Genomic DNA, 24,501 nt, shown 5'->3' on the forward strand with positions numbered 1-24,501 from the left:
TGGAGCCCCTCTGCTGCGGAGACAGGCTGAGAGAGTTGGGTGTTCAGCCTGGAGAAGGCTCCAGAGAGACCTGAGAACAGCCTCCAGTCCCTAAAAGGGCTGACAAGAAAGTCAGAGAGGAGATTTTTACCAGGACTTGTAGTGGTAGAACAAGGGATAATGTCTTCAAACTGAAAGAGAGGAGATTTAGATGATATATTAGAAAGAGGTTTTTCCCTGTGAGACTGGTGAGACCCTGGGACAGGCTGCCTGGAAAGGCTGTGGCTGCCTCATCCCTGGAGGGGTTCAAGGGCAGATTGGATGGGGCTTGGAGCAACCTGATGTAATGCAAAGTGTCGCTGCCCATGACAGGGCATTGAAACGAGGTGATTTTTAGGTCCCTTCTAGTCCAAGCCATTCTATGGTTCTGATTACTCCTCTCTTGTTTCTAGTGTTCTTGTGAAAGCATGACAGTAGTGTAAAGAAGGGAAACACTAATGTTTTGGTTTCTTCTTGGGAGAACAATATGATTCCTTTCCTGTGTAGGTTGATGATGTTGCCATGATTTGTTCCTGGCTGTCCTATAACAAGGGACAAAAATACCGATTGTTTTCCTGGTGGGCCTGGGAGTGTGCTTTGGCAGTAGTAGCCATAATAAACCAACCTCCAGTTGTTGGTGTTTACAGTTGTAATTGAAAATGAAATTTTTAAAAAGTGGATATTGTTGATGTAATTACCTATCAAGAGGAAAATTGTTGTTTAGCATACCGAACTTGGTGAAAGTTCTTGCTCATGTAGATGTCTGACATTTTGTTTCTGTAAATTTAGAAGTATGTTTCCTTGACTTTGCCATCTCCTTTTCAGGAAGTTTTCAAAACCCACCTGGACATGTTCCTGTGCCCCCTATCTAGGTGGACCTGCTTCTGCAGGGAGATGGGACAGGGTGATCTCTAAAGATCCCTTCCAACCTCAGTAATTTTTGATTATAATCCCATCAGTGTGATGCTATAGAAAAAAAATGTAGTAAACCCGTCAATTTTTATACACATTTTCTTTTTAAATGAAGTCTTCAGTGTAAAATTGAAGTCCCAAATAAATCAACAAAAAAACCCTCCTGAAACGCTATTTTACCATAGCGTTTTTGGATATGTAGATAATTACCCATGTTTGCTCAGTTAACATTGTCTGTCATTGTAGCTGAAGAGAATATCTACAAGTTTTGTATAGCAAATAGGTGTTTAATGTACAGAAGCTATTTTTAAAAGACCTAACTCCAATATTTCAATGACTCTTCAGAACTCTGCAGTGTAAAAAAGTGGAAAACTGCAGCAATATTAGATTTCTACTACTATAGCAAGTAACATTTTACTGCAATGATTATGTTCCAAATGTGGTGTCTGTTAGGCTGTTCTCTATTTCCTGTACAGTGTATATGAACTGTGTGTTTAAAAAAACTAGATCTACCCAGGCAAAAAAAGAATATGTGACAAAAACAACCCAAAGAAGTATTGAAAAATTGATTTTAAAGTTTTTAGTGAAATATGTGTGGATTTTATACTGACGGTTCTCATAGCACAAGGAGGACTCGCAATCAATGCCAGAGAATTAGTTATGTACCAGAATAATGAATTATTGTGCACATTAAAGGGTAACCCATTATGCGGAATCATTCACACTTTAGTTAGAGTATGTGTATTCCAGCAGCTGATTGCAAACAAGAAGAGAGTGATTAGATGACACTTTGCTTAAGCTATTCTTGTTTCGATGGCATTGTATCAGGCTGTGGGAAACTGTTTTCAGTACATTGGAAATACTTCACAGGCTTTTTTATGAGAAACGTTACTGTTCTGTTTGATGTATCTGTCCTTGTAAAAGTTACTTGATGAAAGGATGACTCTGTGGTCATTAATTGTTTTTGTTTGCAGGTTGCAGAACAGCGATGTCACAAAATTGACTACATTCATCACAGTAAGTAAGCCATAGACATATCCATTCTGATGATTTTTCTGAGAAGCATGAATCATATAGGCAAAACAAAAATGTTATATACTGTATAGCTGAGTGCTAAATTCAGCATCCAGGTCCTGATTTCAGCAAGACATGAAACATAGGCTTAACTAACACTTAGATTCTTAGCCCACATGTGCAAATACTTTTGTGACTTCAGAGATTAAACTCTTGAGCAGTCTCTGATTAAACTCCGTGGCAATCAGTATCCATAATAACATAACACTATTATCATTCTTTCTGGGTTTCTTTATATGTAGACATGAACAAAAAATATGATAGAATGTCATTTCAGTATTGCGCATCTACAGTATACCTGTAGTAGTTTTGAAATCTGATATTACACAGTTTAGGGAATGTTTAAAATGACTAGAGAGAGTGTGCTGAGAGTTTCTATTCCAAAATCAATTTAAGCATTTAAAAAAAAAATTTTGAATATCCAGAGAAGGTAAGGTGGGATATTTTGGCACATACCAAGTATTAATTACTTTGTTTTATTAATAATAGTTTACTAGACTAATAAGAATTAAAGAATTTTGCATTCATATCAATTTGCTTGGGGCTTTTTTTTCAGGATATTAAAGAAAAGAAAGTGTTTGTGTCTTTAGCACTTGCTTTAGACAAAATTAACACTGGAAACTAAAATTGGTAGAGATTTAAACAGCCTGACTCACTTTGCTTAGCTCATAGATGCAAATTTCAGACGTGATTTTTAACTTTTATTTTACTTACAGTCTGTTAGACACATACAGTAAGTGAGGAAAATCTGAAGTAGGTTTTAATTGATTTTCCAAGTTTATTGTTTTGATGCTCCTAATATTAAATCAATCAATTCTTCATACACTTGTAATTAATATACCCAGAAAAAAGCAAATAACATACTTAAATTTGTAAAGACATATTCTAAGTTTATGTCCAGTAATGAGATACGTTGGTTAACAAGATCCTTGTTTAGATCCCAGACGTGATACTGTGTGGTACGGTGGAGTCTTATGTTTCAGCAGCGACCTTCATGCCCTCATCCCAGAGCTAACTTTACAGTCAGTACAGATAAAAGTAGCACTGACAATAGGAAAGAAAAAAAGGGCCAAATCAATTATTTTTGCTATCTTGAGCAAAGAAGAGGAAGACGTTAAAGAATTTGTAAATCATGCTTTCTAAAGAAAGTAAAAGTAAGACTTTGACAGGTTTTGAAAACTTCTCAATTTCTTTTCACAGTAACGAAGTATGCATTGGCCAGCTTTATTGTTCACTTTCACACTCCTGAGCACCAACTCAGTGTCTGAAGTTGGTTTTTTGCTTTCAGACCCAGAAATATTTTGTATCTTTGAAGTACTGTTTCTCAAATATAGAAGCAAATTGACAAGCAAAGCATTTTCCTTTATGTGAAACTTAAGTGTGTGTAAGTAGCAGCCTGTTTGCAAAGGAAATAAAAACACATGAGACTTGCAGAAACATGCAAGTTAGGTAAACATCTTGCTTTCTTTAAAAAAAAATCCCTGCCATGTGCTGTATCACTTGACAGCTGCTATGCCTCAGAACAAAGAAATTGCATGAGAAGTGTGATTGTTGAACTGCAAGTGAAATTTGATGAGAGGTCTGGGAGCTGGCAACTTATGAGCAACTATTGATAAAAAATTGGAATAAACTGTATGGAATAGTAAGGGGGAAGGAAAGGGGGGAAGGAGGGAAAGATTTGGTGAGCTCAGGTTAACAAAAATAGTTCTGTGCTTTCATGGCATTTTTAATGTATTGTTAGCCCTCTCTCCCCAGGTTCTCCTTTTGCTCATCAGAAGTTACCTTAAACATCTAGATCCATGACTACTTTTGCCTTTTTGCATCATGCATCAAAAGTATGCAGGGATTTCATTTGAAGGTCTGTTTGGTCATGGAAAAGGAATCTTTGTTTTAATATGCCCTCTAAACAATGTTGTGGTCCTCGGTAGAAGCAAGATGTGGACCTGTTGAGGTGAGTCCAGAGGAGGGCCACAACAGTGATCAGACGGCTGCAGGCCTTCTCCTGTGAAGACAGAGAACTGGGTTTGTTCAGACCTGACTGCAGCCTTTCAAGTATGTAAAGGGGGATCATAAGATATAGAGACATTTTACCAAGGCATGTAGTGACAGGACAAGGGGAAATGGTTTTAAACTGATAGAGTAGGTTTAGATTTGATGTGGGGAAGAAATTTTTTTCTGTGAGGATGGTGAGCCCCTGGAAGAGGTTTGCCTAGAGAAGTTGTGGCTACCCCATCCCTGGAAGTGCCCAAGGGCAGGTTGGATGGGGTCTGGAGCAACCTGGGATAGTGAAAAGTGTCCCTGCTCATGGCAGGGGGTTGGAATGGATGAGCTTTGAAAACCCCTTCCAAAATGAACCATTCTGCGATTCTATGAAAACATGCTGTTCATTGCTTGCAGCAGTAGTATTTGAAAAGTAGCAGTTCAGCTTTTAGACAATGTAGGTGGATGTACACTTGGTGAGCTCAGAATAATTGTAAACACTTCCAAAGCAGTCCGTCCCCCGAAGAACACAAGAATTTACTTCCTTCATACATGTGTAATACCTCCTGGTTTAATTATATCTTCACTTCAGTATAATAACAACAATTAACATTGACTAAGAAACTAAAAATAATATTAAGTTTTATTTCCTTACGGTAATTATACAGTGTAAATAAAAAGCAGAAGGTAATTTTGCATTTTGCAACTTTTGCAAAGTTGCTTTTGTAAAATTATCTCATAGAATTTGAAATTATTCTATTGCTGTATGTTGATTTGTCAGCAAATATGGTCATTGTGTGTGTTATGTGTATTTGCTTGCTTGTATGTATATAAATTTATTGTTGAAGGAAAATGAACATGGTAGATAAAACAGTTACGGAAGTAAAATTACAAAATTGCTGAAAGTTTCAAGGAAAGAATTTAACAACTCTCTATTTCTCTTAGGAATATCTAGTTATACTACAGTTTTCCTTCGAAGTAGTAGATTTCATTTGATGTGTTTGTGGTTTATAATAGGAAGGCACTTTCAAACAAAAAATTAACCCACTGCTGACAGAACTTACATGAAAGTTACATCTACCTGTTCTAAGGCTGCTGCTGCTAAACAGATTTAATAATGATTGATTGCTGAAAGGGTTAAAAAGCAGGTTTCTTCTAGAAAGAAGTGTCCTTAGCATTTAAATAGAAGTCTTTGCTGATGGGAAATACATTTTTCTAATTAAATTTTTGCATATTAATATAGAACAACTTTGTAATTTAAATGTTTAGGTTAAGAAGACATTTCTAGTCAACTATTGAAAAGATAATTTTCCATATGTAAGTTGATGCAGTTTTATCTTTTGAATCTAATTCTTTAGAAACTTTTCTACTGTTAGCTAATCTGAGTATTGTGTTTCTAGTTCTAGTTGAAAGCTGCTTTTAGTAGGAGTTTACCAATTCACCACAGGAAAGCTCCAGAAGGTGTGGTCTGGATAAGAGTTACAAGTTCAAGGGGAGAGTGTATTGTGTGTGTTTGTTTTTTTTATTTTCTGTTACTAGAATTCATGATATTCCTGTCACTCATGCGATACTGTTTTCTTAAAGTTTAAAAAATATTTAGGTAAAACTAAGTTTGCTTTGTTTATTTTAACGATTTTAAGATAAATAGCAAATCCTGTGGTAATAAAGACAACTTGAAATAGTGGAATCATAGTAAATATACAATGAGAGTTCTTCTGTTTTTAACTTGACAACAGGAAGCTGAACATGAGTCAGCCAGACACTCTTGCAGCAAAACAGGCCAACTGCATCATGGTGTGTATTGGTAAAACCATAGACAGTGGGCTGAGGGAAGTGGTTCCAGATGCCCCGTTTGGCTCATGTGAGACCACATCTAGAGTGCTGTATTCCATTTTTGGGGTCTCCAGTACGTACTTCAGTGAGTCCAGTGGTTGGCTACCAGGATGAATAGAGACAAAAGGCTCCATGACTCACTACAGATGTGTTTAGCTTTAAGGAGGCTCAGAGAAGTTAATGGTTATTTTGATCTACTTAAAACGTGTTAGTAAAAAGTCAGGTTATTCTTGAAGGTGTACAATGAAAACAGAAGAGGCAAAAGATAGAAATTATATGAAGAGAAAAATTGATCAGATAAAAGGGAAGAATTCCTGAGAATGAAAGTTTTCAAACCTCACGAGCTGTCAATGTGTACTTGTGGTCATGTCCTAGCTGTCTTGGGGATTGTACTAAATGATCTTTGACCAACCTATGCCAGTCTATGGTTCTGTGAAACACTGAAATGGTTTACCAGAGCACTTGGTAAATCTGTATCTTATTTACTGGACAGTGCTCTAGGTAACTTGATGTAACTTCAGAGTTAACAGTGCTTTGAGCAGGAGCTGGTACCAGATGTCTCACGTAAGATCATTCCAATCTGAACAACTTCATGATTCCATCTTAACTACAGACTAAGTAACTATAGACTTAACTATTAAAAATTATTTTCCTTCCCCCCCCATCTCTTTCCTCTGTGGAATTTTAAAGGAGGAAGGTAGAATTAGGAAGAGGCAAGAAGCATTCAAGGAATTGTTGAGCCATGTCAGTGCAGGGAATATGTGCTCTTCCACATCCTCAGTGAGGTCTTTTGTAGAGTAGTGCTGTCTCCCAGATCTGACCATGCCAAAATACTTTATCTCGGCCACCTTCTTAGCTCTGCTGCATTGTAGTACGTCCTCTCCAATATGTGTTCCTTTGTTGTTTTTTTGGTTTTTTTTTTCTTAATTTGGCCTGGTTTTCCCCAGTTTGGGAACAATTGTCTTCGATTTCGATGCAGCATGGTGCCCTTCTTCAGGTTTACTCTCAGGTGTAAAAAATAGCAAACAGTGAAATGCTGGTGGACCTGCTTCTGCAGGGGAATTGGACTGGGTGATCTCTAAAGGTCCCTTTCAACACCTGCCATTCTATGATTGTATTTGGCTTCAGACGAGTATGTTTTGTGCAGGTACTCCTTGTATTCTGTAGTTCACTAACCCACTTGATCACCACTAAAAATCCTAAAATAATTACCTCATAGTAATGAGGAGAAGAGTAGGGGTAGTTGAATTGCGGGCAAAATAAGAAAAGACCGAAATGTATATTGGTAGCAGGTGGAAAATTTAACAAGTTTGTTGGGTTTTTTTTTGTTTGGTTTCCAATGTTTTTGGATGAGAGATGTGATATGAGAGTGTCAGGTGACTACCTGTAAGTCATAAAATAAACATGTTGGATATGTACCTGTGTCTATCTGATCCTACTCTTTCTAAGGCAAACACAAAGATAATGCCTGAACTAGTTCAATGTTTTACTGCAGTCTATGCAAGCCCTAGTGTGATTTATCTGGAGAAATTCTAGGGAACAATGTATTTTGGGGAATGAAGAGACATTTTTTTCCCATATGGATTTAGGGAAAAAAAAAATCTTAGCTTAAATTGTGTTTCTTTGAAATACTAAAAGCAGCCTGAATGAAGTAAATAGTGGGCAGAGAGCATGTAGAAATAGAACAGGTTCAATTTATCAAGTGCCTGACAGTATAACTTTTGTAGTAGGGAAGTAAAAATACAGTCAAAGAGAAAAAAGGATGGGGGATAAAGTTGAGATGGTAAATTATGTACTTCACAGGTGTTATGAAATAAACTTCCGTAAAGTTGCTAGCAAGTTTTGTGTAGTGTTCAAGTATTTTGCTCCTGTACGTTCAACATATTGAGGGGTTTGTATGGCAATAGTTGGACATATAGCTATATGATGAGATGCGTTTACTGACTTGTAATCATGGAATCACAGAACGGTGGGGGTTGGAAGGGACGTTTAGAGATCATCTAGTCCAACCCCCCTACTCAAGCAGATGTGTCCAGTTCCTCTGTAAAATCAAGCTGCAAGTTTACACGTTTAAAAATTACTCAAGAGCACCAACATTTACCAGAATTTTTAGACTCAAAGTTGCTATCATGAAATACATTGCTTAAAGTCATTTTGTCGTGAGCCTGATAATGATGGACCGTATGTTCTCACATGTGATGGAGAATGTGCCTGCACATACTTATATATAAAAAAGATGTGATTTTATTGCCCCATGTGTAATTACTTTATCTCAGAACTTAATTCATCAGGTATTTATTCAGTAAGACAAAGTTTTCTTTTCTTTTTTGCTCCAGCTCTAGCAAGGAATTTCTTTTAAAAATCAATACGTTTATACATCATGACACGTAGAGCTGAATGTAGTTTTGTTAGTTTCTAGTGAGGCTGTGATAGTTTATGCTGTGTAGTAGTCTTCTAATAAGGATCTTAGTAGGCATCTTTTGGGGTTTTTTGGACAAGAAAAAGTAAATTCAGACTGCATATGTGTATGATGCATAAGTAGAGATTTAAATGTAATTGTATGTTTTCTAACTTTTTGCATCCTTTTTCAGTACTTGAAAAGTTTTGCTTTTAAGGTTTCCAAACATAATTTATTTAAAATAAGCAAGCAATAAAAAAAGATGTAGAGTTTGCAGTTCTAAAATTCTTGTACTATTCAGAGGAAGTGCAGAGATGGTATGTTAGAGCACAGCCTAAATGCCTATCAGTTGAATAAGGCACAGACTTACAGCTTGTACAGGGGTTATGTGTATCATCTGTTTTAGATGTATTATAGAGGTGATGTCAAGGTGAAAGCAGACTTGCAGAATGGCTGGAAATCATTGATATTCTGACTCTGAGGCTGTAAATGGCTTTGTGGCAGATGGAGTCTTTGTCAAGGAAGAAAAATGGCAGCTCTGGAACATCATAGATTTTTTTTTTTTGCTTAGCAGCTCAGTACATAGGCTGTGACCTTCCAGTGTTCAGGACTTCCTCCTGTGCTTTAGTAAATCGTCCTCCACTTCTAGTCACTGAAAGCAGATAAATAGTAGTCATCATAATTTAATACAGTTTGGGGTATTTCATTATGAAAAAACATAAGCATGCTTCACTGCTAGATTTTTTTTTAAAGTAAGCTTTGAAGGATGCTTGGAATTTCTGCATGAAGTGCCAGGAACAGCTTTTAGCTAAGCATTATATGTTATTGAAAGTAAAGGCACGTGTTTGTGTACATAGATATGACTACTAGTACAGCACAATACTAAAACTGTATGTGTGAACTGTTAATTTTCTGAAATACGATTTTGAACCACAACAAAAACCACAGTAAATTGAAGAGTGTTGGTTTTGAGAGTATGTTTTGTACTGTGGACATCTGTATCTGTGTGATTTATTCCAGCAAAATACAGAGTATTATACTGTATATTGAAGAAGCTATTTCTGCTTAGTCCAGAGAGGATAAAAATGGTTTTGAATTAAGTCTCTTTTCCAAGTTAATGTTTTGGGGGTTTTGGAGTGGTTTGTTTTTGTGGTTTTTTTCTTTATTGATAAAAATCCAGGTGTCTCTTATCCCCTGGCAGCATCTAATTCTGTGTACCATTGATAAAGTTTCATCTCTGTTCTTATATGGTGATGAATCTATGTGAACAGAATGAGCATTCACTTTTATCTGTGGAGTAACTGATTTCTATATTCTTATTCACTCCTCTTAATGAAATTTATGCCACGTTGTGCAAGTTGTGGAGTTTCAATATACTGTACTTAAGATACATGCATGGTTGCCTAGTGTCACCAGTTAGGTGCCATTGATGTCAGTTATTACAGTATATGGCTTCAAGAGCCTGAAACATCTTGTAGAAGATGCTCGATTGGACAATTGACCTATATTACAGGGTAATAAGTCATTGCTAAAAGTGCGAGCATTTCACAACTATCACCTACCAGCCACACTCCTTAGCCTACTTGACAATTGTTAGAATTACAGAAAGCAATCACTGTTCATCACAGAAGAGAATGACCCAGCACTTTCAAGGGTCAAGGTTATCGCATTAGAGTCTCTTTCTTTGCAGCCCTGGAGGTTGTATAGTCTTTGCTTTTAAAGGTGAGCCCACTATAATTAACTGTGCCCCTCTCTATTCAGTTTCAGTCATTTTGAGATGTAACATGGATGGTTTTGTTTTTTTTTTTGTGGCAGGACATATGCTTTGTAATTGAAGCAGAAGCATTTTTCATGGCACGTGTTTGAAGATAGTTTTCATATATCTTTTCTTTAGGACATTGCAATGCACAAATGAGAGTAAGGACATATACCTGGGTGTATATATTGTGAAGCCACATATCTTTCAAACTGAGAAAAATGGAAGGAAAACCAAGGCTATGTTATATGCTTTCATAGCTCTCAGTGATGTAAGTCCTTGTTAATTTAAAAAGGAAGAATTGGAGCACAGATGAAGAGAGTTACAGAAATGTTTCTGGTTTGAGTTAGCTAATTATTATGTCCAGCACTTTAGTGGTATTTTTCCTGCCTTGTATAGTGATGATTTGATGTGGCCATCTCCAGGGATGATTAAGTCCATTTTCAGACATTTAATTATTTTTCTCCTCTACTTTTCAGTAATGTCTTGTGCTTTCTGTTTCTTTGGTGTCGTGATTGCTATTGTAACTATAGAATGACTGAATGACTTCCTTACGCCCTAAAGATAAAATGAAAAAATAAATCACAAATTACTTCCATTTATTGGGAAGGTCTGTATGCAATTTCGGTGTACTAAAAGTAATTAATTGGTGGTTTATCTTCATGGAATTAGGATTTTGGTGTGTTAGTTGAAAAAGAAAGGCAAAAATGAGTAAATGACCATCCTGTCACTGTGCTCTTCCCCCCACCCCCAACAACCCAAACCTCACAGCCCTACCAAACAGGCCAACAAACATTTATTTGCCATGGATTCATATTAGTTTTCATATGACTTTGGAGCTTATCAACAATGACACAAACTTGATAGTGGCATTATAGTAACAATATACCGTTCCTGTTATTAAAATTAATAAACCCTAAAATGAAAACAGTGGAAAACAATTGTGGACCGTATTATCAATTTTAATAGTTTTGATGTGAATTCAAAACGTAGTTTTGATACTCGGGGAGCTAAGGGTGTAAATAGCTTGCTTTTTAGCCACAAAGTATAAGGCAGTGTATTTCCCTCGCAACAAAATATTGGTATAGTGAGAGAGAAAAATATTTTAAGTACTTTTGTAATGCTTTTCATTGTTATGGTCAGCTTTGAGTAGTGGAAGAAAAAATTCCATTCAGTATTAACCTTTTCTCAGTAAAATATTTTGTGTAACTGATGTTACTGAACTTGATGTATTGTTTTACTTGGTTTCATGATGATTTTGTGTGTTCATGCAAAGTAATTACACTTCTATTCATGTAATGGTTCTAAATTCTATTCCTCTTTGATCATTGGGTAAATACAGAGGAGATTTTAGAAAAATATGATATTTGTGTATTAAATTCTTTTATTAATAGATGTGCAACTTTAGCTGTGAAGATACAGTTTGTTCCAAGTGTCACAATTTTTACTAGATATTCTTTCTGGTTTACAGAGAAGTAGAACTCCTTTGTCTTCTTAGTACCCATTGATTTTTCTTTCAAAGCTATGTTAACAATGTTGATAGAACCCATGCAATTACAATCCACATTTAGCAATAAACAGAAAAACAAATTCTGTAAAATAAAATGTGTTGTACATACGGTGTTAACAAGATGTCCTGCAGTATTGCTGTACTTGAAGCAGTTAAACCAGGAAGAGGACAAGATATTGAAAGGTCGGAAAAAAATGAAAGAAAGAACAAATGATGCAAAAAGAAAATGACACCGAGGTCTTGGTTTAATACATATGTATTCCAGGTTGATGGCTGATTTCATTAGCAAATCTCATTGTTATGCAATGTCTGTTCTTCTGCAGCAAAATGAATATTGTATTCTCAAAGGATCTCTGTGTGTATGTGTATATTAAGACGATAGAGTAAAAACAGGTATTTATAGTTGTTTCAACCTTTTAAAACTTCTGAAAAATGTATTTTCAAAATATTTTAAAAAATGTTTTCCAGTAAAGTTGTAAATGAATGATTATTTTAATGGAAAACAGAAGTTTAACCCTGCCTTTCTGTGCATTGAGTTGCCATGTTTGCTACTTATGTGATATTTTCTCCAGAACCTTCAGTTTGCCCTAAATAACAGCTAATATTGAATTTACCATGTCAAAACTACAAATTTAACTAGAAGAATATTTGTTTCAGTAGTGCTTTTGTAAATGGTTGATAGTAATGTATAAAAAAACCTTGAAACAAACACAATCTCAAATCTCATCAAGCGTGAGTTGCTCTTTATAGTTGAATAGAATATACTGAAAAATATACTGCAAATCTGTTTACTGTAAGATACATCAGCTTTGTTATGAAATAACACGGTTCAAAGGACAGTGGGTTCCTTACGATGCCTGTGTGCTTCACTTTCTTTTGTTTCCAAGTTGCTAGTTAAAACTACTGTTTGTGTAATACTAAGACATTTTGACAAACAGAATACTCAAAGTGAGGAGCAGCATACAGGAAGGCTTTGCACAAAAATGAAAATGCACTGAAATGATTTAGTTCAGGTATTCTTTTGTGCTATTCAGAATTTATTTCATGTATAAGCTTTGTGGGTTGAAATGTAGTAGCAAAAATAAATCAAGGATAATTTTGGATTGTGAGTAGTTTTGTCATTAGTTCTAGCCAACATGAAGAATGCTTTCGGTCACTCTAGTAATGTAAGGATCAAACTGGCTTTCTGGGTTCTCATTTGAGTGACTCTTACATACCTTTTATTCTTGCCAGGAGTTTGTTAGAGGCATGTTTAATAACAGTAGAATATGTGATAGTGATGGAGTGATAGTTTCGTGGCAGCTACTGTATTCCAATTCTAAGTTACTATTTTCAAGATCAAATTTATAAATGAAAGGTCCAGGTGTTTGGTAATTCAATGAGGACCAAAGTGCCTTTAAAATCATGAGCAACATAACCAATATATGCAACTAGAATATGGAGGAGCTACAACAAAGAAGATTTCTGCATCTTCTTATCTCCTTGGTAGAGGAAACACCTTTCCCTCTGCTTTGGTTGGGCTATAACCGGTATAAGGATGCAAATCACTTAGTGTCAGATGATAGCTTTTAAAGATTGGTTGGTTTAGTCAGTGGTGGTGACAAGGAACTGACCAAAATGAGATAATCCATCTCTTGCAGTGTCTTAATGTTTTCAAATGTGGAGACCAATTTCAACATCTAGTGTTACACTGTGTAACGGTGGAACCCAAGAATGATGTGTGTGGGGGAAAAAAATATATTGAAGCTTGTGAATGTTATCAGAGTCTAGCCAGTAGGGTCACAGATAGGACTTGCTTTGGTTTGCCATATTGTGAAGGGCTCTTAAGAAGAAAAGGTGGTTGGGACTTTTGGCATAGACTGAGTATGAGGAAGAAGACTGGTTGGTTGGTGTGTCTGTCTCCCTCACCTCCCCCATTTTGAAATTTAGTTGGAGGTCACTTTTATTAAGTTGTTAATTTTTCTTGAGTAATAATATTATTTAGAACTTTTGGTGTCCCATCCCAGAAAATTGTTTCTGTGGGTAGTGAATTGTCCCTTTTGTCCCCTCCTTGTTTATCCACGCAGCTAGAGTCAAAGGATTCCAGCTAAAATTGCTAGAAGCAGAAGATAGACTAGTACTGCATGTGAAACTCAGAAAAACTCAGAAATGTATTGATTTAATGCACTACAGAGGTGATTTTAGGGTGTTCTTACTCTCCAAAACCATTGCTGCAGGTTGTATTCATTGATATGCTGGATTTAGATACTATGTTTATGTTCATAGATGTTTACTAATTTAGGCAACTGTTTCTGCTGTTAAGCAATGTGTGTTTCTTTCGGCAATTTTGGTATTTGCATCAAGGTATGTTGCAAAATATAGATCTCTGGCTTTGTTGGCATTCACTAGAGGCTGCGTAGAGATTGCATACAGCATGTCCAGACATGGGCAGTGGAGCTGGGGAAGGGGCTGGAGCACAAGTGTGCTGGGAAGCAGCTGAGGGAATGAGGATTTTCAGCCTGAAGAAAAGGAGACTGAGGGGAGACAGGAGCACTCTCTGCAACTCCCTAACAGGAGGCTGCAGTGAGCTGGGGGTCGGTCTCTTCTTCCCAGAAATGAGTGACAGGACAAGAGGTAACAGCCTCACGTTACACCAGGGGAGGTTTTTATTTGAGCTGAGGAAGAACTTTTTCCCTGAGAGGGTTGTCAACCCCTGTCCCAGGCTGCCCAGGGAGATGATGGAATCCCCATCCCTGAAGATATTGTAAAACTGTGTCACTGTATTTTCTTTGTGACCATGGATTTAATTCCTCTGGGCAATGTTCGAAATCTCAATAAAGAACACTTTGCTGTATTACTCACTGTTACTGTATGTATTGGTGACCCATATTCAGGATTTGCTATACAGAATCTGATGCTCTTTTTAGAGAAATATCTCCCTGAAAGATCAGCACTTTATTTGGGTTCCACAGATTGCCTCTATGCCATTTTATGAGGGCGCATGGTAGTGTGTATTTAAGGTACAGCTGTTAATGTTTCTGTTTCCCTCTCCTTCATTGGTTTCTGTATGTGGACCACCATTTCCTCAGTAAGCATTTTTCACGTGAGCAATAACGTCTGAAATAATTTTTTTATGAATTCATATTTTAATGTGTAGAATTATTGAACATGATTTCTTTCTGAGTCCTATAAGACTCAAATTCGCTGTGGCTGTATTTTAGTATGCAGATATCTGAAATGCAGAATAATTCCCAGGTTGAGACTTCAGCTTGTGTTCTCCTAAATCTTCTCATGAGAGCTTATTTGCAGTGATACTAGTACCAAACTTACCCAGATTAAGTGCAGCATACATTGCTTTTTAAAGCTATTTTAAGAGTAATGTGAAGAGTTCTCCTGATACTCCTTGTCTTTGCAGAAAGCTTTTCTCAATTGATAGTTTAGATTTTTACCATTTTCTTCAGAAACATTATATGTTGTCTGCCAAGATGAGTAACAGTAGAAAACTAAATGAATGAAATGCCAAAGTTTTGATGTGCTTTTACTTAAGAGAATTAATCATATGTCCTTCCTATGTTCCTTTCTTGAGCTTAATGTGAAAAGTGACTGCAATGTATTTGTAGTATTTTGGTTGGAAAAGACCTTGAAGATCATGAAATCCCACCCCTCCCCTCACCCTGCCAAGCCCACCACTAACCCGTAGCCCTCAGCTCCGCTCCTTTGGGATCCCTCCAGGGCTGGGCACTCCCCCAGCTCCCTGGGCAGCCTGGCACAGGGGCTGACACCCCTCTCAGGGAAACAGTTCTGCCTCAGCTCCAACCTCAACCTCACCTGGGGCAACTGGAGGCCATTTCCTCCTGTCCTGTCACTTGTTACAGGGGAGAAGAAAACACTCCCAGCTCATCACAATCTCCTGTGAGGGAGTTAGAGAGTGCTCCTGTCACCCCTCAGCCTCCTCTTCTCCAGGCTGAACACCCCCATTCCCTCAACCCTTCCAACAGCTTTCCAGCTCTTCTGCCTCAGCCTGGATCATTTCCTGGGGTTGAAGTGGCCCAAGTGCAGGTCCCAGCCCTTGACTTTGGGCAACCTCATCCCATTGCCTTTGGCCCATGGCTCCAGCGTGGCCAGGACCCTCTGAAGAACCATCCTGCTGTTATGCAGATCTACACTCTCACCTAGTTTCGTATTGACTGCAAATTTGTGGTTATTTCTTTTTTGTTCTGTTCCTTGGTTTGTTTCCAAAGACATATTTCTGTGATGTATTCTCTAGGTCATTTTGTTTCATGCTGCTGAGTTCCCAAGAGAGGGAGAATTAATTGATTGATCCATTCCCTGTGCCCCTCTCGCCCTTTGCATATTGCCACTAGTATGTAAAGAATCTTATTATATACTAAAGTTTATGCTCATGTGCTGTTGTTTTAGGGCACTATAGCAGTTTCACTTGCATTGACTTGTTGCATTGACTGTATTTATCTCTTAATGAAATTATGTCTTCTATCAGTGGACCGAGTACTTCACTGTAGTTGCTTGGAAGTAGTGAGTGTTTTGGGTTTTTTTTCCGTTAGGGATTATTTTATGGGAGGAGTGTGTGTATTTGTTTGGGACTGTGTTTTTTCTTTTTTTCCTTTTTGTCTTCATAATAGCATAGGGCCCTTTGAGTTCCACTTTGAAAATCTGATTTTTAAATTGGAACTTGGTGAAATTAATTTTTCAAAAGATTTTAGGTAGGAAACTGACTTTCTTAACTTGGATCACTGCCACGTGCCTAGTCTGTATGTGACTAATCTTTTTGAGGAGGAAAAGTGTTAGTTTAAGAAAAAAAAAGCATTTTGGGTTTTTGTGTTTTAAAATTGTGTTTAGTAAGTTAATTCTGGTAACTTCTGAATATTGTTGTTGGATGTATTTGTGCTTTTTTGAAATTGATGCTTAAATTTTGAACACAGTGATTACCATTTGTTTTTCTCAGTTTCAGGTTTTTCCAAGGTTGATTCAGGTTATCATTCCATAACACTTTTTCATAACCAAAAGAACTTTGTGAGCAGTTTTGTTCTGTTGTGTACGTAAGCACCATTTAAAAAACCCCAACTTTTCTTGGGCTTGGCTTAAAGAAAACAAAAAAATAGGTCCTTGATGACTAGTTAACTGTGGAAAAAATTTCCTTCATGGTTCAGTTATTTTTGTTTTCTGCTACCTTGTTGCCTCACGTAATTGAAATACAGATACACATTTTGTTAAAACTGCATGCTTCACCTGGGTTGTTTTTGGTCATGTGAGTATGGGTGTTTACAAGTGATCTCAGTGCTCCACCTGCCTTCCAGTTTGTTTACCAGGAAATCAAGATGTGTAAACTGCAGGAAGTACTATTTGACCCTCTCCGACAGTATCTCATTACAATAATTGCTAATCTCTGAATAAGACAGCCATGTTTTGTGTGTAACACAGAGGGAGGTTGTGGTAGATTTTAGATGCTTCCTCTAATACAGCTTTGTAAATGCTTGCTTGAATTTCGTTTTCAGGGTAGCTTTTGACAAGGGACATCTGTCGACCTTTGGGCTCAGCAAAGCTTGGGCACGATAGCATGCGCTCTTTATTCCTTGACTGAAAAGAAACCCCAACAACAAACACCACCAAAACCACATCTTGTTGTTTTGGAGTGCTGTCATTGCTCTGTAGCGACAGGATAATGGCTACTTCCTGATTAAACCACTCTCCACAGTAAGCTGTTAATGTTCTGTATCTATTATTCTCTAATGCCATGTGTTCAGTGCTTTCCTTCTGTGCTTCCCTCCCTCCCTCTTCCCCCCTTCTGCCCCAGGTTAATAGTTTGAAATGTTTATAGATTGAAGAAAGAATATATAGAGTTGCAACTTTCAACCTTTTGATATTTTGAGACAACTGCTGTTTTTGTGTAATGCTTATCTAATAGTAGTGATGAGCAAATACATCTGCTTTGCATGAGATTTAAATAAACCTCTTAAAGTCTGTTTAGATGTTAGACAACTAGTATTAACTTTATGAAGAATTCTGATGAATACTCACTGGAGAAATACAATGATGTCAAATGCATTTCCTGCACATTCTGAAATATTAGTATTTCATAGATTATTTTAATCACTTGCAGAATTGTTTCATGACAAATTCAGTTTTTAAATAAAACAGCTTTTTTGGCAGCTTTTCTTATATGTATAGGAAATGTTGTACTGTTTCTGTCTGTCTTATACTTGATGCATTATTTTTACTTCAAGAAATTTCTCATCTCTTTCTGATGAGGACTAGGTGGGTGTGACTGTTATCATTCACTGTACCGGTCCAGTTTTATTTTGCTCCTTGCAGTGCATTTTTTGGTCTTTGTTGGTTGTGTTAATTTGCATCTACGATGATTTTTTTTTAAAAAAAGTTGATCTTTAAGGACACTAGTATAAATGACATAGAATTTGCACGAGAGTTATATGTGCTGTGATAAACATTACTAATGTACTGTGTGGATAATAATAATAATACATGAATTCATGTTCTTGGTTATTTTCTGAAAGTCTAGAGAGGTGCTAAGGTGAATTTTACAGTTCCAGTATCAATCCATATCAACGTATGATTGTGCTTTTGATACCAAAGACTTCTTGTTATTTCTCTTTCCTATTTTTTTTCTTTTCTCCTTTTTTCCCTTTTTGTTAAGCTAGTTAGAGGATGAAAAAATCCATGTAGTGAATTCCTAACGAAAATCATCATCGCTCTTCAAAATATCCACTTTTTCTCTTATAATATCTTACAATGTAAATAAAATTATAGATGGTTTCATTTAGTAATGGGAGATATCCCCTGTGTTGACAGGTACTGGAACGAAAGTGAAATCTGGAGGAAAATCATGGTTTAATTAAAAGAAACAGATTATTTTCATAGTAGATAGAAAATAGATGTTTTCAAATTAAACAGCTATTATTAGAGAACTTGTAAAGTAGATAGTTTATACCACAAATCTATATTTCTTCACATTACAAGAAAAATAAGTAGGTGAGAGAGACAGTATTCCTCCAGCTTGAGGTATAAAAAGATTTTTGGAGATGCTTGACCTGTTAGTTCACGTGGGTTGTTTTACAGAGAGACAAGGATGTAGACAATTGAATGGCTGGAACATGTAGGTGCAGGTCTGTTTTGAGGGAAATAAGGCAGCAAAAATGCTCTGGGAAAGAAAAGAAGAGATGTTCAACCTACGTTAATTTGTTAAAGTGCTCCTCTTCTCAGGTGATGGTGAAGACCCCGTATTTGGAAACTGTTGATTTGCACTATTTTTTCCCCCAAAATACTCTACCTGTATATTCTGAGAAATACTGAGGAAGTGAGTACCAGTCAACATTCTTAACACTTCATTTTAGGAGCATTCACTGTAAAATAAAGGTTTCATGAGATAGCCCCTTAACACTGACTATTTAATTGGAAAGACCAGTGACCTGGAGTACTGTTCTACACTAAACCCTCTTAGGAAACAAAATCCCATTATTTCTTTTGACAAAATACAGAATTGTTCCTGTTACTAGATAAAATTTTACATAATTTCATGCTCTAAATGAGTTACAATAATGGTTAATATTGACAATGTCAACTAATTTGAGTGCCAGCAAAATGTCCGTGTTGTCTCCCAGCAGGCTCGCACACCCTCACTGGCTAGCTGGCTTCTTGTACTGGACTCGGGAGTCAGGACTCCAGTAAAACAGGACAAACAGCCCTGCTGGGTGCTGCTGGAGCTACCAGTTTGTGGGCCTCCTTTCAGTTCATGTCAATCCTGTGTTCCACAAAGGAGAGGGAAGTAGGGGGACTGCTGCAATTGAGTTGAGCTCTTGCTGTGCGGACAAGGGCAGATCCTAATCCAGGGTGCAGCCATAGGCCATCACTGTGCAGTACTTGTTGCCATACTCTGAAGGTGAATGCTGCGTGGCAGGAATTGGGTCTGCTTAGGCTTCCTTCTTCCTCACTCTGCAAAAGAGCTATAGGTTTATGTGTTACCCATAACGTGACTGCGATGTAGCAGCTTGCCTTTGAAGAGCGCCTTTATATTTTGAAAGAATGGTTTATGGGAATACTGTGTCTTGTGGTTAATCTTTAAATTATTACCATGCTTTTCCAAGAAAAACGACACCTGATACAGCTAAAACGTACTCCAGTATTTTAACTAGTCGTCTTTATAGTGTAGGAAAATACGTTTAGTGTGTGACTTTTTTAGAAGTCTGAAATTTAATAATAACATCTACTTTTGATTTTGTAGGTGGAAATGTAGATAGTTTACTATCTTTCTCTCCACTACGTGCAAATAAGAAGTGCAATCTGTCAGATTTTTAATGTCTAACCACTGCCTTCAAGTCTGTAAAATAACACTGAGATGTCAGATTTGCATCTGCTCGGTTTGTAGGAACAATACCATGAACAGCAAGGAATAGCCTTCTGACTTGATAGTAGCCGTTGTGACTTCTGTTGAGTCTTGGTTTTATTTCTTTGTATCATAACAACCCCATTATTACTCCTTCTGGTTACTGTGTTTAGGTAAACTTCAGTTTCAGTGCACTCATCTGTGTATGTTTTTATTATTTGTTATGGGTTTGTTTGTTTTGTTTTGCTTAAATGTATCAAATTTTAAAAAGCATATAATCATTCCTTGAAAACTGAAAGAAACAAATAACCTAAGATAAATGTTTTGGAAAAGAGGGTGGATAACAGTGGTGAAACTGACCTAAATCACTTGCTGGCATAGCACAGAATAGTTCCTTCTAGAACTGGTTCTGGTTTTGCAGACAACTACATGAGTGGAACAACGTGAAAACATGGAAACCATTTATCAGTATCTCAGCCTTGCTGGCTCAAACTATAAGTGGGAATGATTGCATTCCTGCTAGATGACACCACAAGGTGTTTTAAGAGTTCAAAACTAAGGAATTAGCATTCCTCAATGATAAGTGTTTTAGTCAAGATGCCAAAATGACACGAAAGGCTGATAGACTTGTTCACTATTATGTGGACTAAAACTAGGCTTCACTGGCATGAGGGAACTGAATGTACAATTTAGATGTTTGGCTTTTTCTCTTTTTGTTTAAATGTAAAACATTATTAATATTAGAATCATGAGAATAAGGCTGATGCTGTTTGAAAACAAAATCAGGACCCAATGCAAAGTGTGTGACTGGTGCAGAGTTTGCTTTTCTTTCAGTTTTAGCAATCTGTGAAGGAGTAAGTAGTATCTGAAATTGTTAGGATGACGAATCTTGAGAAGCAGCAGCTAATATAGATTCTAGATGATTTATGATATAGTTTAACATCTAGTCCCTTCTTAGTTGTTGGAGTAGATGAAGTATTATGATAGTCTCTAAGTTTAGAACTTCAGGGTGTACAGGAATTATTTTCACTGCATCTTTAATCTTGGAAAGATTTGCAGGGGAGTGCCTATGAACTGCTTCTGAGTGGAGTTCACATACACAAATTGATGTCTAGGTTTGTAGTTATTCCTTCCCAAAATTTCTCTATCCCTTAGCTTACACTTTTCAGGTTTAACTGTTTGGATTGAAATTTTCTCTACCCACTTTTTTTTTTAATGTGCTATTTTACCCCAACATGAAGCAAAATAATACCAGGTAGGCAGAATATGTTGTTTGTAGTGAGTTTTTCCAAGAGTTTTTATACATGTATACTAGGGCCAGATTCATTAGGTTTTACAATGTTAGCCTGTGTTTTAGTACCTTTTGTTGTTCTTTGGTAAAGTTAGGCAAGGTTCAGTTATGGAATTATCAACCAGCATCCTTGGCACAAGTGTAGATTTTAACATGGGAACAGACAAGCTGGTGGCAGCTTTTGTCCTCAAAAGTTCAGCAAGGCATTTCCTGTCTTAAGTTTTTTTTCAAGCCATGCTGGCACCTGTGATTGGAGCTAAGCCGAGATTTTCAGCTTGAGGAAATGAAGTCTGGCTTTTGAACCATGGGAAGAGCTGCACAATACAATGGGTAAACCGTAACTAAGTTTGAATGACGAAAAGTCAGCAGAAAAGCAGAAACTATTTCTGACAGATTGGAAGTCAGGCTTTGGAAAAGCACAGAAAAAGACATTCAGCTGTCTCGATTTGGAACTTCTTGGCCACGGTGTGTATTTCTCTTCTGTATTGTATTTCCAATCTGTATCTGCTCCAGAATGGTTGTAAAAGAGTTCAAATGCTTGGAGTTACTATCTTGTGCAAATATACCGCTCAGTGTTTATTGGTAGGAGATAAACATATTTTGAGATGGAAAAGAAAACATTTATTGAGCTATTTTTTAGTGGAATTTATTTAAAATAAACACATATTTTGACATTTGAAAGATGGTAGTGCTTTGTGGGGATTTTCCTTAATACAGGTTGAGTTTTAACAGATATTTTGAAGACTGAATTTTCAATTAATATAATGTTTTATTTGTGACATGCTGTTTCATAAAATACAATGCTCATTAGGGATACGGAAATGGAATAGAAAATTAAAGATGAATCATACAATGGTCAAGAACACCCATCTGCTAGCAACACTTGCTTTATGCTGTTTGACTCTTTAATAGTAAATGCTGTTACATAGTACTAAAGAAAATTCATGTCAAGACTTACTCTAAAATCAACTGTTTATGTATTACTGTTAACTTGAATTAGAAGAGTTTTCATAGATTGCTTTTTGTCTTATATTGATTTGGTGCTGTTATGCAGTTGTTTAGGTAAATGTAGCAGAAGTGGAGGTTAACTTACAATTCTAAGATTTCCTAAAAGAAAAAATATTAGAAGATACTATTTTTTGGTTTATATTTCAGAATGTACTGGTTGTCGTGCCTCCACCCCATCCCTGCCTCACCCCTGTCTTTTGGAGTGTTAGTCTGAAAGGTGAAGTTTTTTTTTCTTGGTGACATTTCTTTCGGTCATAGAGCTGGCAATGGAAAATGTTTTGTACAGTACTAATCACAGTTATGAGGGCAGGAATTTGTATGAAGTATAAATATGAAATATTAAGGTAATCGGTTGACAGTGGGCTTTCAGAACTCAGAAGTAGATATCTAAACTTACTTTCTTGAAGGTGCATTACTTGAACTCCATTCAGTAGAGCAGCACAGCATTGCATAATTTGGATATTTTCACTGGACATAAATGTGTTTGTTCAGATAATAGATTGTTAGGTAATAGACTGTTAAATACTATACACACAACTTTATAAACACATCAAAACAGAAACAATTTTAAAAAAGAGATTACTTACAGTAGCTAGCTACCCTAAACACTTGTTTCCACTTGCATTTAAAAATAGAACACTTTTCAGTCAAATTTCAATAACATTTAGAATTATGTTTTAAGACTTAAGTGAGTCACTTCTGTGTTTATTTAAAAATAGCTTACTTTCCTAAGATAATTAGGTTTAATTAAAAGTCCTTTGCTGAAAGAAGAGCAGTTGCTTTAACATCCCAGACCTTGGACAGCTGCTCATTTTCAGCGTGAACATTGTCAGATTAAATAGAACAGAACAAAGTATGGAAATCTTTTTATTTTTACTTTTTTTCTCCCAGGTGTTTTGTATTGAAAAGTCAGATACCAAATAGCTACTAGTAATCTTTACCAACTGTTTGTATGACAGTGCAAGAAACTATCATTGCTTATTTGAGCTTGCTTCATCTTGATAAATAGAACATATTGGTCCAGAGTTGAGCAAATCCAGGAGAGATTTTCTCAGGTTGAGCTGTCTGATGTGCATGAGACAGTTGCTGAGAGCCTCCGGTGCGTGATCACTGTCCTTGCACAGTTGTCAGCCCCATGGAGCTGTGCTGCAGCCTGCTTGTGTCTGAGCTGTAGCTGTGTCTCCAGCGCTGGCTGAGCTCGCTCAGCTGTAGGACACAGGTACAAGACACAGAAAGCACTAGTCATGCTGACAGGTACAGCTGACAGAAACAAACTGTTCCTGGTGCCAGTGTTGCTGTCCACAGCAGGCCACCAGAAGTTCCTAAAATGTGACTCCTGAAGAAATTTTGCCCCAGAATTCCCTGAAGAAGCAACTTGGTTAACTGCTGCAACATTTGCTCGACTTCTGTCAGCCACCTCATTTGCTGCACTGTCCTAGGCAAGGTCAGAAAGCTACAATGTGATTTATGGAGCCTCACCATGAATGTGATTCTTTCACCTGTTTACAATTTCATTTTAAGAGAGTTTATTTTGTAGTTAGTGTTCCTTTCGTTGTTATCTATGATATATAACTATGGGTAAGAAATTGTGCTCAACTGAAATACGTTGTTCATTTTTTCAAACTTTTATTTTCTCCTTTTCTTCCTTTCACTTTGAGAGAGAACAAAATCAGGAGGTAGATATGTCACCAAGCAGCATATAGCTAGGTATTCATATTAAAAAGATTAGAAAGTGATGTCCTAAAACCCTGGTATGTCAGCTACTGTTAGGCAGTGACAGAAGTTAGTTACCCTCTTTCCCTTGTCCCCATGTGGAGGATCCCCCACTGCAAGGGGACACCCTGGGCAGGCTATTTGTGGCTTTGGGGAACATCAGCCCTCTCAAATCCCGGACACGCTCTTAATATTCTCAGTGGTGGTATTTACCAAGCTAACAAATACTGACTGCAACACACTTCCGTGTCATCAGGCTTGAAGAAACTTGTCAGAATTATCCTGTGAATGACTGTGTCACTTAAGTATGATATGGATTCTCATTTAACTTAATGAATAGTGACTTAGGTAGAAAAAGCATTTCTCACCAGGTTCTCACAAAATAAAGTGTATTCAGGCTTTCTTCACTGAAGGGGAAATATTCATCTTGGAGGGAAAATTAGGATGTAGAATGTAGAGGGAAGATAAACTCTTTTGTTAGGCACCTGTTGAAGTATGGAATTATTGGAGTTGAAGGTAGCTTCAGCACGTGGTAGTGTTACAGCCACTTCAGTGAAACTTCAGGCTACAATGAAGATAAAGAAATAAACTTGAGGTTATACTTCCTTTTCTGTGAGGTTTTAGTCAAGATACTTGTTTTTGTCTATTTTTTTGACACATCACTGCTTTTGCG

The 24,501-nt window shown here is 36.9% G+C and overlaps 1 protein-coding gene across 17 annotated transcripts in view; it reads left to right on the top strand.

Moving 5' to 3' along the window:
* Positions 1–24,501, top strand: part of BAZ2B (bromodomain adjacent to zinc finger domain 2B) — a 127,573-nt gene that overhangs the window by 33,672 nt on the left and 69,400 nt on the right. For 14 of the 17 annotated variants that reach the window (XM_062004473.1, XM_062004485.1, XM_062004479.1 and 11 more), the window contains exon 2: positions 1,905–1,947. The exons of 1 other annotated variant lie outside the window; for it this stretch is intronic. The gene's annotated coding sequence lies outside the window, so the exon portion shown is untranslated. Of the gene's footprint in view, positions 1–1,904; positions 1,948–4,037; positions 4,057–16,973; positions 17,173–24,501 lie in introns of those variants that run through there. 2 more of the 17 variants (XM_062004476.1, XM_062004478.1) reach the window with 2 other exon arrangements.

The sequence above is a fragment of the Colius striatus genome, chromosome 11, assembly GCF_028858725.1.
Source record: "Colius striatus isolate bColStr4 chromosome 11, bColStr4.1.hap1, whole genome shotgun sequence".
In the NCBI taxonomy this organism is placed as follows: domain Eukaryota; kingdom Metazoa; phylum Chordata; class Aves; order Coliiformes; family Coliidae; genus Colius; species Colius striatus.